This window comes from Passer domesticus, chromosome 7 (genome assembly GCF_036417665.1).
Source record: "Passer domesticus isolate bPasDom1 chromosome 7, bPasDom1.hap1, whole genome shotgun sequence".
Lineage (NCBI taxonomy): Eukaryota > Metazoa > Chordata > Aves > Passeriformes > Passeridae > Passer > Passer domesticus.
In genome coordinates, this window is record NC_087480.1 from 47,430,504 (window position 1) to 47,446,828 (window position 16,325).

At 36.8% G+C, this 16,325-nt stretch overlaps 1 protein-coding gene across 4 annotated transcripts in view; it reads left to right on the plus strand.

The window, feature by feature from the left end:
- LOC135305114 (uncharacterized) overlaps window positions 1-16,325 on the plus strand; it is a 494,456-nt gene that overhangs the window by 134,730 nt on the left and 343,401 nt on the right. The window lies entirely within an intron of this gene.

Genomic DNA, 16,325 nt, shown 5'->3' on the forward strand with positions numbered 1-16,325 from the left:
GCATTAATGGTTTCTATCTGCAATCCATATTACATGATGATGAGAAAAGTGAGATTAATGAAAACAATCAATGGTAATTTCTGTGGTTTTACTAAAGAAGATTCTATTTATAGTTTCAGTGTTGAAATCAAAGTAATGCTAAGTCTTAAACTAAAACTAAGTTTTCAGTATTGGCATTACTTTCTCTGCATATTGGTCTCTTAATGCACTTGGAGTGAGTTCCAGGAATGGAAAATTTTTCAAATGAATCAAGTTCTCTATAGCATGTTGCTTTTTTATTTTTTTTAATGAAAGGAAATGTCTAGTTATAGTAACAGTTACAGCACATATCTTGGAAGTAGCTGATATTACTTTTCTGTCTGTAATCTGCAGTAAGATGATTCTAGATTTCAGGAAAAATGCTGCAGAAATCTATTTCTTATTTAATTTCTACTGTTCTTTCGAACAGCAGTTTGCAGAATGCATCTGGGTGTACAGCTAATGACCCATGAGCAATAAGCAACTGTTTAAGTAAAATGCACTAGGAAAAAGCTTTTACCAAACAGCATTTTAATATTTTAAATAGATTTTCCATTGCAGGCTCTTAGTAACTGGATTAGTTCTCTGATGTGTTCTGACAGAGCTGTTGTTAGGGATACTCCATTAACTTTGTCTGTCATCTTATTTTCCCCAGTATCCGGCATAACACCCTTATATTTCATAATTTGTATTGCTATCAGTGCTGATTTGTAAATGTGCAAATTATAATTAACAACGGCCACTACTTCTATTAAATATTAAATCATTCTTGCAGCCTATATTTTCCACAGCAGATGGAGCCCTGTGGTATGCAAATAGACTTTCCTTAAGTAGTCAGCAGTTTTTACCAAAATTTTGGCTTTAAAAATGCTTTCTTTTTTTGTTTGCTTTATGTTTTCTCTTGCATTTAGGTTAATATTTATTCACTGCAGATTCTCTTTCTCCCCATAAGAATTTCATGGACTATTACATTCTAGCACTGAGGTTTTGTTTCACTTCATTAATAGCCCCTTAATCATATAGCTTGCTTGTAAAGTACAAATGCTTGTTATTTGTACTTTTGCTGCAGTATTGCATAAGAGGCATTTAGTTATATTTTAATATGTATAGCAGAAGCAAAAATGCTGGGTACACCAACATAGTTTTTAATATGAAAACCAATTTACGTGCACAGTTTTTTTTCTCCAGAATAAGCAAAAGCATTTATGGTTTTATATTGTGTCTTAAACATTCCATTAAATGTCATCAGCTGATTCAGGAAAATGTATTGCAAAATTACTAGAGAACTGTAAAATGTGTAAATGTAATGAATGCTCACGGCATAGAAAGGATTGAAAGTCCAACATATATCAGGTAACTATAAAACAGCAAGAAACATCGATAGAACATTACATTTTTCTAATGTATAGTACCTTAAGCATGAAACTCTTATTTTTGGTGTTTACTGCTGTGCTGTTTTGTTAAAGAACACTGATACAGAGTTAACACAGCCTTTCTAATACCAAGAGGAATCTGGTATTAGAAAGGCTGTGTTAAGAAAGGCAAGCAGCATCATTTAGGAAATGGTTTCACTATCCACTTGAGCAATTGCAAATTAAGATTTTTCAAATGATTGACTATGAGATTGTATCCTAAATAAGGGCAACCCATTTTTTTTCCCACATTTTTAAATGGACACAGGAACATGGAGCTCAGGGATGTTAACTGCCACATTAACCAAAGAGTAATGAAAACTTCTCTGAATGAACATCTCAGTGAGCTGAAATGGCCCCAGCAATATAGAAATGAATTGTAACAAGTTAGGGTCTTGTCTTCCTGCTGGTTTAGTAGGAGTTGGAATTAGCATGCTAAGTGGGATCAGCAGCAGTAAGCAACTGGACTGGAGTATCCTGGAATCCATGCTGTGAGTGCATATTGACAGTGTGATACCTCTCATAACACTGAGGTACCATTTAGTCACAGATATTGATATATACTAAACGGAAGTTGTAAGTGATGTGGAATAGAATTCTGGGATGTTATGCCAGCTTATCTGAGCAGGAGTAGCTCTGGTCACTCAGATCCTTTACATCTATCAAGAAGGTGCTTTTTAGGTATAGCAGGAGAAATTCAGATAACAGGGCAGGACCTGATGCCAACCATTTGGGAACAGTTTTATATCAGCATTGTTATTATTGTTAAGATGAAGTGTGATTTGAAGGATGCTGCTGGGACAAAAAGGGAACCTAGATTTTAAAAAGTGAGCAGCAACTCACTAAGCAGGCAGAGCGGGCTTGCCATAGGTGAGCTTTTGTTCAGCAACTACACTGTGACATGCAGGGGACCATGGACAAACTTTAAAACCAATGGAAGTACTAGGAAAAGTCTGCCTGTGGCAGCCTAGACTGCCTGTGGGTTGGCTTACATGTTAACAAACTGATTTATTGTCTACAGAACCTGGGCCTGAGAGAATGGCGATTTCACCAGTAGCCTTCACCCTGTGCTTTTCCAGAAGTCTGGTTTTACACACAGAGGATAGTCTTGATGAGTTTGATGTTTTTATATAAATTCTGCTGTAGAGAGAGGTTTAAAGAGGCAGAAATTGGACTACTTTATTGAAATTAAGAGGGTCCACGTAGTTTTAAGTATTACAGAAAGTTGAATTTCACCAAAATTTCAGCCAGAGTCAGGGTAATATTAGATGTGACCAGTGTATTCAATGAAATATCTAAACTGTTTTCTTGTGAAAGGAACTTCATAGGAACTTACATGAACTTTCAAAAAAAGGCTCCAGAAACTATTGTGCTGTGCCTAGGAAATAGCTGTATCCTTGTCTTTCTCTCCTTAGCACACTGCCGCTACAGTTCCTCACATGCACAGCATGGAACTAATCCCTCCCCTTGCTTTGAGCTCCAGAACTACTGCTTGATAGTTCTGCACTGTCTGCACAGCTTTGCCCCTTAGCTTTTGTCATCACCCCTGCTCTTTGAGTCCACCTCTTTAGAGCAAGGACATTTACTTGCTCTGGTAACTGGGCACAGCTGCACTTCAGCACATCAACTTTTGTAAAATAGGCCAGATGATTTTCATGTGTGCAGGACACCTGATACTGATGATTTGGTGCCTTTTGGTGTAGTGTATAATTGATGAAGATGTTGGGCTGTGTGTAGCTGCAGTTGTCCTCCATCCTCCCCTCTGAAGCCGGCGTTCAGGTATGCAGTACCTCTGAAAATCTGGTCTATAGTGGCTAATGAAAGGATTTATAGGCAATTGAACATCTCTTAATATCAGATCAAAAGAAGATGTCAGAGAAGGGACCCTGCTTTCTTGAGGTTCAGAAATGCAGTTTAGTCAAAGCCATTAGATTACTCCTATTTAGAGTCAGAGGAAATGCTCTCTGGAGAAGCTAAGGAAACATGAGCATATTTCAGTCATTGATATCCCACTTAAGCCTTATTTAAAGTCTGTCTAAGGAGGAACTAATATTTTGTCTGTGAAACTGTAGTATTTTTTTATCTTGAAGTAGCTAGTTAGGAGTATTTTAATGATGTTGAACAATTTAAATGGCTATATTTCTTCATTCCTTTCATGAAACCTTATTGTTCTCAATGTGGGAGATTTGGATGTTATAAATTCTCCAGGAAGTACTCTTTAAATACCAATTGGAGTATCTTTGAGGCTTAAAATAAAAGCACTGGTAAGGGTTGTGCATCGATATCCTTTAAATCATTCAGTGCTTTTGCGGGATTAATCAGATGTGTTGGATGGGCAATCTACAGGAGCTTACAATGGAGAAAAGGAGAAGCAGGACTCCTAAGCACCCATTTCCCCTGTCCCCCAGTCCTGAAGCTTTGTTCATTCTTAGCTGTACAGAGCATAGAAAAGGCTTAGAAAAATTAGGAAAGATCTTAGCAGTTGTGGGTAGTAGTGGTGAGTGCAAGAGAAGATGGTCATTCTACGTGGCCAGTTCCAACCTGAGATTCGTGACCCGAAAGGATCATGTCTGCAGTCTGTCATACTGTGCCTCCACATCCTTGTCTATTCTTACTCTAATATAAGAATTTTGTTCTCCACACAGAATAAAACAGTGGCAGTGTTTTGGCTTTCTTTCACCCTATAAGGCAAATTCATTTGTTAATCTTCTGTCTCTAAAGTGATGTGTATTGGAAAGGAGGGCAGGCTGTGGATTTCCAGCTGTTTGTTGCATGTATATGTAGGCAATCTTGCTGTATCTTTGCATGACTGACAAAATGGATATCTGGGGGAAAAATGTTAGTAGCACAATATTTAGAATTGAAGACCAGAACAGATCTAAATATAAATGTCTTAATTTTTTTAACTTTACATCAAAATCTAATACAATTGAAATGAAGACCTACTGAAAGAGATTATAGCACCAAAGCATTTCACTGGACTACATCTAGCCATAATACATCTAACATGTGGTCTGGGATTCTGATAGCCAGGGCTGAAATTCTTTTTTTTTAGTAATTAGTAATTTACTAATACTTTAGGAGTATTAAAAGCATAGAAAATGACATAAACATACTATTTAAGAAGGGACCAGTTTATAGTGGTGTGGAATTTTACACCTGATAGTAGTCCAGTGAATATGAACTTTAAATTGTCACATTTCCCTGAGAAGTAAAAAGTGAGAGTTAAATGCCTAAGCAAAATGCATACATAATATCAGTCATGCAAGATGTCCTGAATAGTAGACAAACCCTTCATTGCTTTCATGTTGATTAAAACTATGGGTTTATTCTAAGTGATAATGGTAATGAACGGTGTTGAGGTCCAGAAGACTTTTCAAGGACAGAATCTCATTATTCCTTGCTTTGGACATACTGTTGGTAGGTTTCTAAAGCGACCTAGATTTTGATCAGGAATTTTCAAATTTGATAATCTCAGCTCTACTTAAAGAGCATGGCTGATGCATCTGTGGTACATTTTATCATACAGCATTTTTGTTTAATTAGATTGTGAACTCTCAATGACTTCCTGAGAGTAAATTTTTTGAGATGAGAATTAGAAAACATTAGATGAGGTAGAGGACTTGAGAATACTTGTCCAGAAGAGATTGATAAGAACATAACTGGGACAGCTGTGAGCTGTGCTTTGGAGTTGTAAATGATGCTGGTAAGTGATTTTCAATTCTGATTTTAAATAGTCTCAGAAATTGTCTTCTACCAAGGCTTCTTTGAATTAAATTTTGTTTAGTAATCAGAACCACTACATATTAAGCCTTCTGGAGCTCATTAGGTACAAGGAGAGGGTGAGAGTTGGGTTTGCTCATCTCTAAGTGGAGAAGGCTATGTAGGTATCTTATTGCTGTCTACAGCTACCTCTTGGGAGGATCTTAAAGAGACAGAGACAGGCTCTTGGTGGAGAGATGCAGTGGCAGGATGGGAGACAGCAGCTAAAAGTTAGGATACAAAACATTTTCATTAAATATGAGGGTTTTAATTTTTCCCCCCATGATAGTGATGACTTGATACTGGAACAAGTTACCCTGTTTCCTTGTGGATGTTTACATCCTGACTGAGCCTTGTCTTTTCAGCAGGGGTTGTATGAGGTGATCTTCTGTGATTTCCAACACAAATTATTCTCTGTTTCTAGTCTGTGCTGTATTTGGAGTTTCAAGAGAGCACATTAGTACATCAAACTCTTTCAAGACTCAGTTTTGCAAATTCTCTTTCCGTTCTTTTAGGCGTGGGCCAGCTTTTAGGGACCAGCTGAGGTGTGTGGGTTGTGCAGGCAGTGGTTCTGTAAACACCCTAGAGGATAGACTTATATATGAATGCCAAGTCTTATGACTACCTGATAAGCTGGAGAATAATGGAAGAAGAGGGATGGAAAATGGGAGTGGATGCCATAAGCAGCACAGACATCACCAATGCCCCTGGGTCTAACAACTCCCTCAGAAGTAAGAGGAGCCTCAGTGACAGTTCTGTCCCATCTGGTGACATTCTGGCTATGTGAAGGAGGAAGCAGGGCGGTGCAGTAGTCACAGGGATACAGTAAGCAGGTAGGAACGTCAGGACCCTTCCTGGAAGCTGTGTAGAGGGAACGGCCTTTCTTAAAGGCCTCTGGGAAGCACACTTCATTTCCTCTTATGAGAGGGTTTCCTTCCTCGTTACCAACATTGTTTCTAAGAGCCAAAATGATCTTCAGTGAGTGTTCATCTCAGGTACCCAGCTGAGATAACTGACAAACAGCTCAGCCACAAGAGGCTGTCATTGAAATGAGGTTGATTTATGTTTTAATGCTGTTGGTGATGTCCAGGTCACAACTAGAATTTTCATTTTCTGCTGATGAGAAGTGACTTGAGTTGTGCAGATGGTGCAGCTGACCCAGCTGTTCCTTGACCAGCAAAGATGAGAGGAAAGGAATACTTCCATATTACTGGAAATATTAGCAATAATAGGTTAGAAGTACTAGACTCAACCTCAAGTACTCAACCTGTAGTACTTAGCTTCAAGAAATCAGAAGTCCAGCTGTGATGATTACTCGGCAAACTCTTCCCCAAACCTTCTCCAGCTTTATTCCAAAACACTGTGCTGGTTTTTCAGGTCTTCTGTAGATATAAGAAAGAAGATATTTACCCCTAAGCTCCTTGGTAGTACTTCATGTGTTTTCTGTTGTTCTCTGAATAATGTACTGGCCTGTGCAATAGTGCTGAAGCTTTTAGCTAGGTAATGTGAAAATAACTCAGAAGACAGAAGCTGTGTTTCTCCTACATTGGAAGGAGAACTGCAACAAAGTGGAAACTAGAAAGCTCTGCTGCTATGCAGAGTTCTTACACATGCACAACTGCACTGCCATTGTTTTAAAACTTCTGTATTTTAAACATTTGTAATATACTTTCCTAACTGTTCAAAGTCAGTTGTACTTGTTTTTGCTGTGACTGCTTGATGCTGCTGGTTATTATCAGCCAAGCAACTTGCACCATTAGCTTTCTAGCAATAGGAAGACATAAAGAATATGGTACAAATCCTGTCGGCAAATACTTTCTGATGGTAGTGTTCAAGCTGAATCCTCAGTGCTTTGCTATAACAATCAGGATTTGGCCCTGCTTGCCCTTGGTATTAATCTTGTCTTCTACCCACTAGGCATTACATGAGATGTAAATGATTTGTTTCCATTCATCAAATTCACAAGGTATGCCTATATCTGTGAAAGATTTAAAAAAAAATATAGCAAAGTTCATAGTCTGTGTAAAAAAAGGAAAAGCATCCATGTATTAGGCCATCAAGAGTCAAAAGCATAATTTGAAATGATAAACGTATCCATTTTAAGTTACACATTACTTTGCATAGTTAATATCACTATAATTAGTCATAGTTCCTGTAATTTATTGAAAAAGATGCTCAGCCCCTCTAGTGTACTACAGTGATGAATGTTGGAAGTGCAACTTTGGAAGCAGGAATCAAGAAAATTAGTAACAGTTGGAGAATTAACATGTAAATCAATAATATCCTTTCTCTTGCATCTTGAAAACTGAGGGCATACATCACACGCTACATAACAAAAGGGAGGGCAGAAGTTAGAATTGTAACTTTTTACATTACTAGGTCTGATTTTACTGCAAGAGCTGTTTAAAATAATTTCAAATGTTAAAGTAAATCTCTAGTAAATATTTAAACTATGTATAACTAGTCACAAATAAATTAAGCTGATTTTATGCATTCTCTCTAATTAGAAGGGCACAGCATTTGTTGAAACGTGATTAGTATTATTCATTAAGCAAAAAATTCTCATTTGTATCTTATTATCACTATTCTGCATAAACCAACACAATTTGTCATGAACTCCCTCATTTGCTGTATCCTCAAATAGCAGATTATGCTTATTTTTCATTTGGACAGTGGAAAATAAAGCCAGGTGTTTGGCAGCACCAGAGTGTTCAGGTGTAACTGTGCCAGTGATGGTACATTACTAGCAGCGTGGATGAAGAATGAGGCATGGAGAATCTTGGGACTGAGGTGCCTTGAGGCCCATCCCTTTTGAGTGGTCCTGCTGATGAGACAGGTGGTGTTGTATAGGACTGAAAAAAGAGAAACTTTTTTTGTAAAGTCAGCCTTTCACCTTCATGTGGAAATGAGAGGTGCTGCACTGTAATATTTGGATGTGCTCATGGCTAAAGTCTCTATGGTAGACCCTTTTGTATTAAAGTTTTCTAAAGCTGAAAAATGTCCATTGCTGCACAGAGGTCACTGTCAGCGTCTGAAAAGAATTGGCACAATATTGCATGGGCAGTATTATGCATTTATATACATAAACATTTACATGTGACCTTGATTGCAATATATCATGCAGGATAACTAATTCACTGTCTGCATATTCTTCCCCTTCCTTCCTCTCATCTCTTTTTAAGCTTTGAAGAACATCTCTTTACATATGTCATATTTAATTCTGCCCTCATTCACATGCATGTAAACCATCAGTAATAATGCTGGACTCAGTGGTGCTGAGTCAGTGCAGGATGGGTTGGAACAGTGTAGCTGGCTTTCGATCAGCTCACTGGGGTTGTGGATTAAAAACTGTGTGAACCCTGAATGGGAATCACAAGGTTTGGTTTCTTCTGACTGTCACTAACTGTCATGTGATTTCTTTTTGTCTTTGAGCTGGGATTCTAGGGGCAATGACATCCAAAGGGATATATTCACCAACAATGGCAGGGGCAAAAATTGCAAGGCATTGTTACTTCTGCATTGTATAGATGAGAATATTAAAGGAATTGTCTAGGCATTAGAACTGTTTTTCCTACAGCATATTTTTCACATCTCTTGGAATTTGGTTGTCAGGCAGTGGTTTAAATTGTTTTAGGGCCTTTGATAAATACATGTAGGGATCAAGAACAGTTTTGGCTATATAGACAGCTTAGATCCAGCTTCTTTGGATGGCAGATTGTTTGAATTTTTCACTGTTTTCTTAAGATTAGGTGCTCCTGAGTGGCCCTGGAAGTTCTAGATAGCACAATAAGTGGTATCCCTCGGAGTGAATGGCAGCATGGGAACCATGCTAAGACCTGTGTGTTTATTCGTTACCGTTCCCTTTTTTGCCTTCAGTGATAAAGTAGCTTCTTTATCAAAATGGACTCTCACAAAAATTTTACATTGAATCTGATGCCCGGTCTTACATTTGGAGCAAAGAAACAGTGAGACAGTCTCATCTATGTTATGATACACAAATCTGTTGTCAGTCTTGCTGGAAGTATGACATGAAATTTTCATTCCAAGATAAAAGCAAAGGAAAGGTTATTTCCAACATAACCCAATAGCAGTGAAAAGTCCAATGCAGAGCAATAGTGAAAAGGAGGTACTTTGTATATGGTCACGTTAAAATTATGGAAGCATAGTTCCAGACATAGACCCCACATATTGACACTTGAAAATTCATTAATTTTATATATGTTTGTCATTGCTCATGTGTATCTTGTCTGTGGGTTTCTGTGAGTAGTTTATTCCATTTTACTGAATATGTGCTTGTGAATAACAAATCCAAACTATGAATAGCTTAAATAGCTAGTAAGAGAAACAATTACATTTCCTTTCTCTCTAACATGCAATTTTAATTTTCATAATTCTATAAAAACATATCCCCCACAATGCAGGCCTGCCAGGAGGCCTGAAATCTGCAGGCTATGGCCTCTCAGGCTGTTTTCCAGTGACTCATTTTTAATTTTATAGAAGCATTATCTCTAGCTAGTAAATTAACAACAGCCTATAGTGCACACACACTGTCATCCATCTGCTTAAGGCTCTTGTCATTTGACACCAGTCTTGTATCCATAGACTTCATCTGGTATTCAAAAGCTATCAACCCTGCCTCCAAGGTAGCCCACCTTCTGGCTCCAGGCTAGAGGAGTGACTCTCCATTTCCAAGTCTAATGAACACATAGCTATTAGCAGCTTTTCCATTAAGGATCTAGTCTTAGAAAACAGGCAATGTTGGAGTTACTTGGATCCAGAACTACATGGAAGAGTGTTCCTTAGGCAGCCTGACTTTTGTCAAGCAGAATACTCAGTGGTACCTCCCTCTTGCAGTATGTTAGACATTAGTGGCGTGTATTAATAGATGAAATTCTTTATATTATCTTTCAAATTAGGGACAGCATTTCTAAGGAGTTTTGAAAAATGCATGTAATATCAAAAATCTCAGGACTGGTATGAGTCCCCCAAATGAGAGAAAGCCACGTACATTTATATATCCAACCATTGTATGGTTGGAGAGCAGCCTAGCAACTATTTCGCAGTTGCTGAATTTTGTTTTATTCCTAATTTGGCTGCAAATGAGATAATTTGTATTCTTGCAAATAATTTTTATGTAAACTGATGTCTTCTGCGAAGGAGTCGTAGGGATTTAACAGCGAATTGTGTCTCGTGGACAAATTTCAGTCATCACAGGATAGAAGTTGACAACAACTACTGCTCAGTCAAGGTCAGGGAACTTCCAAGAGTAGTTGAAAAAAAAGGGCTTGTGTTCTGGACTCAAAGGACATATTTTTTTAGATTTTGTTTTCCAGATTATGATAAATGTAGTTGTCATGGACAAGTGAGAAGAATTGACACGAATCATAGGAAGCTGTAGTTAGGGATGAAACATAGGTGATACCAGCATTTGAAAAAATCCAGGAAGGCAGGGAAGGTAGTTTGTCCTGTCATTTTTCCCCTGTCCACAAGCTTGGAAAGTTCCATCTACTTCCATTTGTTTGTGATATTTTGGTCTGATAATCTATGCAGAGAAAAATTTACCTGCCTTTATGGGCTTTGTTTTCATTGTGTACCTCAGAAAAAGCCTTTTTTATTCATGTGTCCTTCCACAGGGATGGGGTGTCATGGTACTTGCAAGAATTAGAGCTCTGAAAGACACATGATCAACAGTAGTAACTTAGCTTTTTTCACTGTGGCAAGTGCCCGTACTCCAGTAACACACAAGTAATTATGCTTTAACCTATGATAGACCCAGAATTATATTCACATACATTCAGCTGAGGAGTGAGGCTCAGAGAGTGCCAAGAGGCTTAAGAAAACCAGGCTATTCTGAACCTTGATGTGAAAACAGTGTAGTTGGATTTCTGTGGACTCCTGGTGATGACCTGTGTCATGTTCCACAAATATAAGGTCTTAACACTCTATCAGTCACTCTTTTTCACTGAGTCATCTTTGAGAGAATCAGTCTTTAACTGGTATTTGTGAGACTTTTTTGCTTTCTCTTAAATATAAAGGATCAAGTTGTTTTGAGGAATACGGTGACTGTTTCACAAAATAATGTTAACTATATATATTATTTAATAACATTGTCAGTTATGTGAATAATTTTCTTGTAATTTCTATACAGAATACAAGCAGTATCTTCAAAATGCCTTTTAAAAAGATTCTTTCAAATTCTTGTATGTGCATCAAATATGAAACTGCTCTTGATTAATAAAAATATTAGATTATATTTGATTACCCAACAGAAATAAAAACAAGTAAATAATAGTGTTTTATCAAATGGTTAACTTCAGTACATAGTGAAGTAATTTAAAATAAAAAACCCCTTATGCTTAGTCTTTGTAATATGTGACAAGATCATCAAATTAGAAGAGAAATGGCCGTTGATTTCTACTCTTAAAGAAAATAAGATTAGTATGTAAACAATTTAAAATAAATTGCTAATTTGCTTCCAATTATATAGTATATAAAGCATTAGTAATGGTAGCAAATTAGACATTATTTTATTTATACGTTATCTATTGGGAAAATTGGCCCTTCACCAAATGAAGCCTTCATTCTACAAGCATTTGGTTAATTCCTTACCTTTAGGCATCTAATTAATCCTCCTGAAGTCAGAGAGACAAATTTTGTGATTGTAGTTTAACAGCCATAACTGTCTGCAGGTTTGGAAGTCAAACAGAAACTTAAACTCAGCCTGGAAATCATACAGGGAAAATGCCACAGGGTGCCAAAGCAACGCTGGGATCTCAGTGCCCTGTGCAATATTTCTTTGCCAAATTCACTGTGAATTTTTCAGACTTGGTTTTTGGTTGTGAAGGCCAAATAGTTTTCCAGTATTCCTTTCTAGGTAAGCAAGCAGGTGTTTATATCTTCATTTTACAAATGCAGGAAGTGGTTTGCTGAAGGCTGCAAACTCAAGAACCTGTTACTGGAGTGAAGGTTAGGACAGAGAAGCTCTTGGTTCCTGGTTCTGCATTCAGTTCACAGCAAAATACCATTCTCCAAGAAAATTTGTGGAAATATGTACATAAATTATAATTATAAACATGTAGCTTATAATAAATATGTAGCAGTATATATGCACTGGTAGACAATGAGTATTAGAGGAATGATCACTAATCCTGTCTGATGGTGTGCAAGACTCCTTATGGTGCTTTAGAAATAATAATCCATGCTGTAAAAGATTCTTATAGTGAATAGTTCTTGCTGCATAGGACTGCATCCCCATACAGAATTAGGTGTGTAGTACCCAATCTTCCACAGGATCTTTCATGTATTTTTTGTACTACTTGTTCTCAGTTGTTTCAGCAGGATGACTTTTTTAGGGTGGATAATTGACAGACATTGTATTCTGCTTTTCAATTTTTAAATGAACACATGATATTTCTAATTGTTAAAAGTGGACTGTGGATGAAAGATAAATTCAAAATTTCTATTTTTGTGGGTCACCATTGCTTTTGTAGATGATAACACAATATTATTATGATGATTATTATGATCATTGTTTCCATGGCATGAAATGCAATTGGATTTGGCTCTTTTTTAAAATAGAGACAGTTAGCAGACAAGACATTGATGACATCCACTGGCTTTGCCACTTGGTTTTGTAGAGGTCTGACGGTGCAGGGTAAGTAGTGAAGGGACTCTGATGCAGAGGCTGCTAAGGCTGTGAACAGGATTTAGTGGATGATGTATCCCAAAGGATAAAGGGTGTAACTGAACAGCAGTGGCACTCGGTATACAGAAAAGACTGGAAGTGGCTTTTTAGACATTCCATCACAAAATATTCTAAATCCATTTCCAAAATGCTACCTTTGCATATGTGGATTTTGCTTTATTGAAAACATTTTATGGCCATTCAAATACCTCATAGAAGAAGAGAACTTTAGAAAAAGAGGTTATATTCAGCCCCATCTTTTGTAATCAAATCTGCTTCAGTCTAGCTGGAAACTGTATCTGCAAATTGTTCTATATTACAACCTATGTTGATTTTTTCCCAGCTGTCTGTATGGGTAAGTGCAGCAATAGTCATGAGGTATATTCTCAAAAGTTTGTGAAATCTTTATAGAAATTATAGATTACAGCATTGGATTTTAAGGATTCAATGTAAGAAGTACCTTTGCTAGCCCATTATTTTGTTACTTGTTGGCCAAATAGTCTTGTAGGAAAACAATACTTTAAAAACGAACCTGGACTAGGCAGCTTCATAACTATTAAAGTATGTATTCAATATTTGTGCAGTAAGATAGTCAGTAAATAATGATATTCAGTAAATAAAACTGAATATCAGGGATACCAAATTTTAAAATAACCCCAAGAAAAAGACTTGAAAATATTTTCTGTTAATGAAAAGATCACTTTCAGAGAAATACTTTTTATGAAGGGAGTGAACAGATTATTTCCAGATAATGTAAAAACTTCCATCTCAACCTCTGTCCCTTTCATTCTTTCCCCACAACTCATGGTCTCTCTCTCTCATGGTGTGTACTCTGAAATCTGCTCTTCAACCCCTCACAGGCTGATGGTAAAAATCTCCATGTGTAAGCTGCTTTCTTATCCTTCATATACATTTCAGAAACTTAAGCAAAGAAACACTAATTCCTCTACAATCTGAAAGTTTCTGGCTCCCTTAACCACCTTCCAAAGCTGACATGGCTACCAATTTTTGCCTATTTATAGGATTAGAAGCTTAGTGATACATCCATTGCATCCCTTCTGAAAAATACTCCAAAATTACATACTTGAACTAATTGAGGTACAATTCCTGAGTAAATGATATGTTTAGGAACATAGGTCAGAAATGAAGCTGTACTTTGGGTCTTAATTGTTCCCTTTCAGTAAGAGTCATGTGAGATTCACACAGACTTGTAGGATAAGTGACTTAAGAGGTAGATTGTTGACCCATTCTCAAAGAAATAACTTTGTTTTCAATGTAGATGTGCCTGTTTTCCAAGCATTTTAGGTGTTTGGACTCATGTAAATAAAAATTTAAAACTACATTTGTCTATCTATAGCTTATCAAGCTATTTTCAGGTTTTCCTTATCAAAAACTCACATTAGCTTCTTTTGAATGTGTTTGAAATGCTGCAGTAGTAGGGTAGAGGACACTGAAGTAGGCCTTCTCTACCTGAAGCTTTATCCTTGTTATGGCAGAAAATTTATACACTTAAATCTCTTATTTAGCATCCTTTGTTGTCCATTTCTATGCTGGAATCCTTAATGGTTTTTGTAATCTGCAATATGTAGCTGAGGAGTGAAACAAGGCTGAGAAAATACTATTTGGAAACAACGGCTGGGTGCCCATGATTTCTGTGATGTTCAGGACAATATATCTGTATTTTAATCAGCTGGCTGTAAATGAAGAAGCATTCTATTGTATGATTAATGAAAAGTGCTGGGTTTAGTTATGGTAATATATGTATGTTAGAGATTTAAACTGTTGTGTGTAGCTATTCAAGTTTGCTATTAACATCAGCAGCATTGCACTGAGATTGGACCAGCTGTACAACCCTCAGCGAAAGGAAACTTTTATAAAATACTTTTATTCAGTGGGGGTACAATGAGACACTGAAGTCAAGAGAGCATGACTGAACTTTAACATCATGCTATGTTTCCAGTTAACCATTAAGTTGTCGTTTCCATAAACCCAAATGTTTTGATAGGAAAAACAATTGCTGTAGACAGAAAAGGAGTCAGACTGAACACAGATCAGTTCAATAAGCAGGAGTTCTTGATGTGTTATAAGGCAGTGGCTTCCCAGCTCTTGGGGAAAATTGCAGTTTGATCGACTGCCAATAAGTGAGATCATACTCGTATCTTTTTTATTTGTTTATTTTTAATTTGTGAGCAAAGACTGTGCTCATTAAAGTGAGGAACTCCACACTTCTTTTAGCCAAGTGTTACCATATTCTATATAATAAATTGTGTACACTTCTATCCTTTTCAGTCATTCATCTAATTTTCCTTGGAATTGCATTAAATACTTCATTATTCAAGTATTTTCCAATCTGTACTATTTATATTTCTGGTACAAACCTGCATTTGATTACACTCATATAGTAGATGCTTTGTCCTTTTTATGTGGGCATGAACTTGTTGCCCTTTTCTTGGTTTTGTTTTGCTTTGTTTTGACAGGTAACTGAAATGATTGACCAAGTAAATGAATTAAAGTTATTGTCTGTATTTTGGGATTTATAATTACTGCAATGAATCTGAATTACTATAGAACTTTACAGCTTTATGTTGTTTTCTGATCTTACCATAGAGTAGAAAATATTTTCATTATCTATTTTTAGCAAAATAAGTAATTTTTTTGTTTGTTTCTTATTTGTTTAATAGTGACATGACCCTTGTTTTTATTTTTCAAATTTTGGTGGATTAATTATTGAGTTTATTAGGGCAGTACTGAGAAGATCTGTTCTTCTCTGTGGCAGATAGATACCAGTGTCTTAATGCCTTGGCCACAAGGCTAAGCAATATCAGATTGCTGAGGCCTGTGACAGTTAAAATATCCAGATTGTGTCTGTGAATGTTTTCACTTTTGAAAATGTAAACTTTTAGCATTAATGCTGCCATTACCAGAATGTTGCTGGCATTGCTGCTGTGTTAGAAGATAATTACTGGACTCACTCCTGACATATAACACTTCTTTTTCCCAGGGAGGTGGGTGGACAAGCACACAGAGCTCATTGCTGAGCTACTGAAGTTGGGTAACTTCTGTTGCCTTCATTGATCCTGTGTGGCTTTCAAAATATGAACTGAGTTGATGGAGAAAGCATCTGTGTAGTTCACATTACTAGAGGAATTTGTTTATTATACTTTGCACAGAGGTTGTTCCTATTCTTGTGTGCCTGGTAACAGTTTGATTTTTGACTGCTTTTTAGGTTTTTCAGATGACTTACATGGAGTTCCTTATTTTGATTTCTACTGGCTAATATTGTGTTTAAGCAGAAAGAAAAAAGCCTTACAGTGTGATCCAGGGATCATTTCTTCACCTAGTCAAATACACGTTTCCCACCTTTCTGTCCTTCATCCTCCATAGCTCTTCCTCTGTGTTGAAGATGATCCTATGCAGTGCCCCAAAAGCACTATTTTCCCCTTAATCAA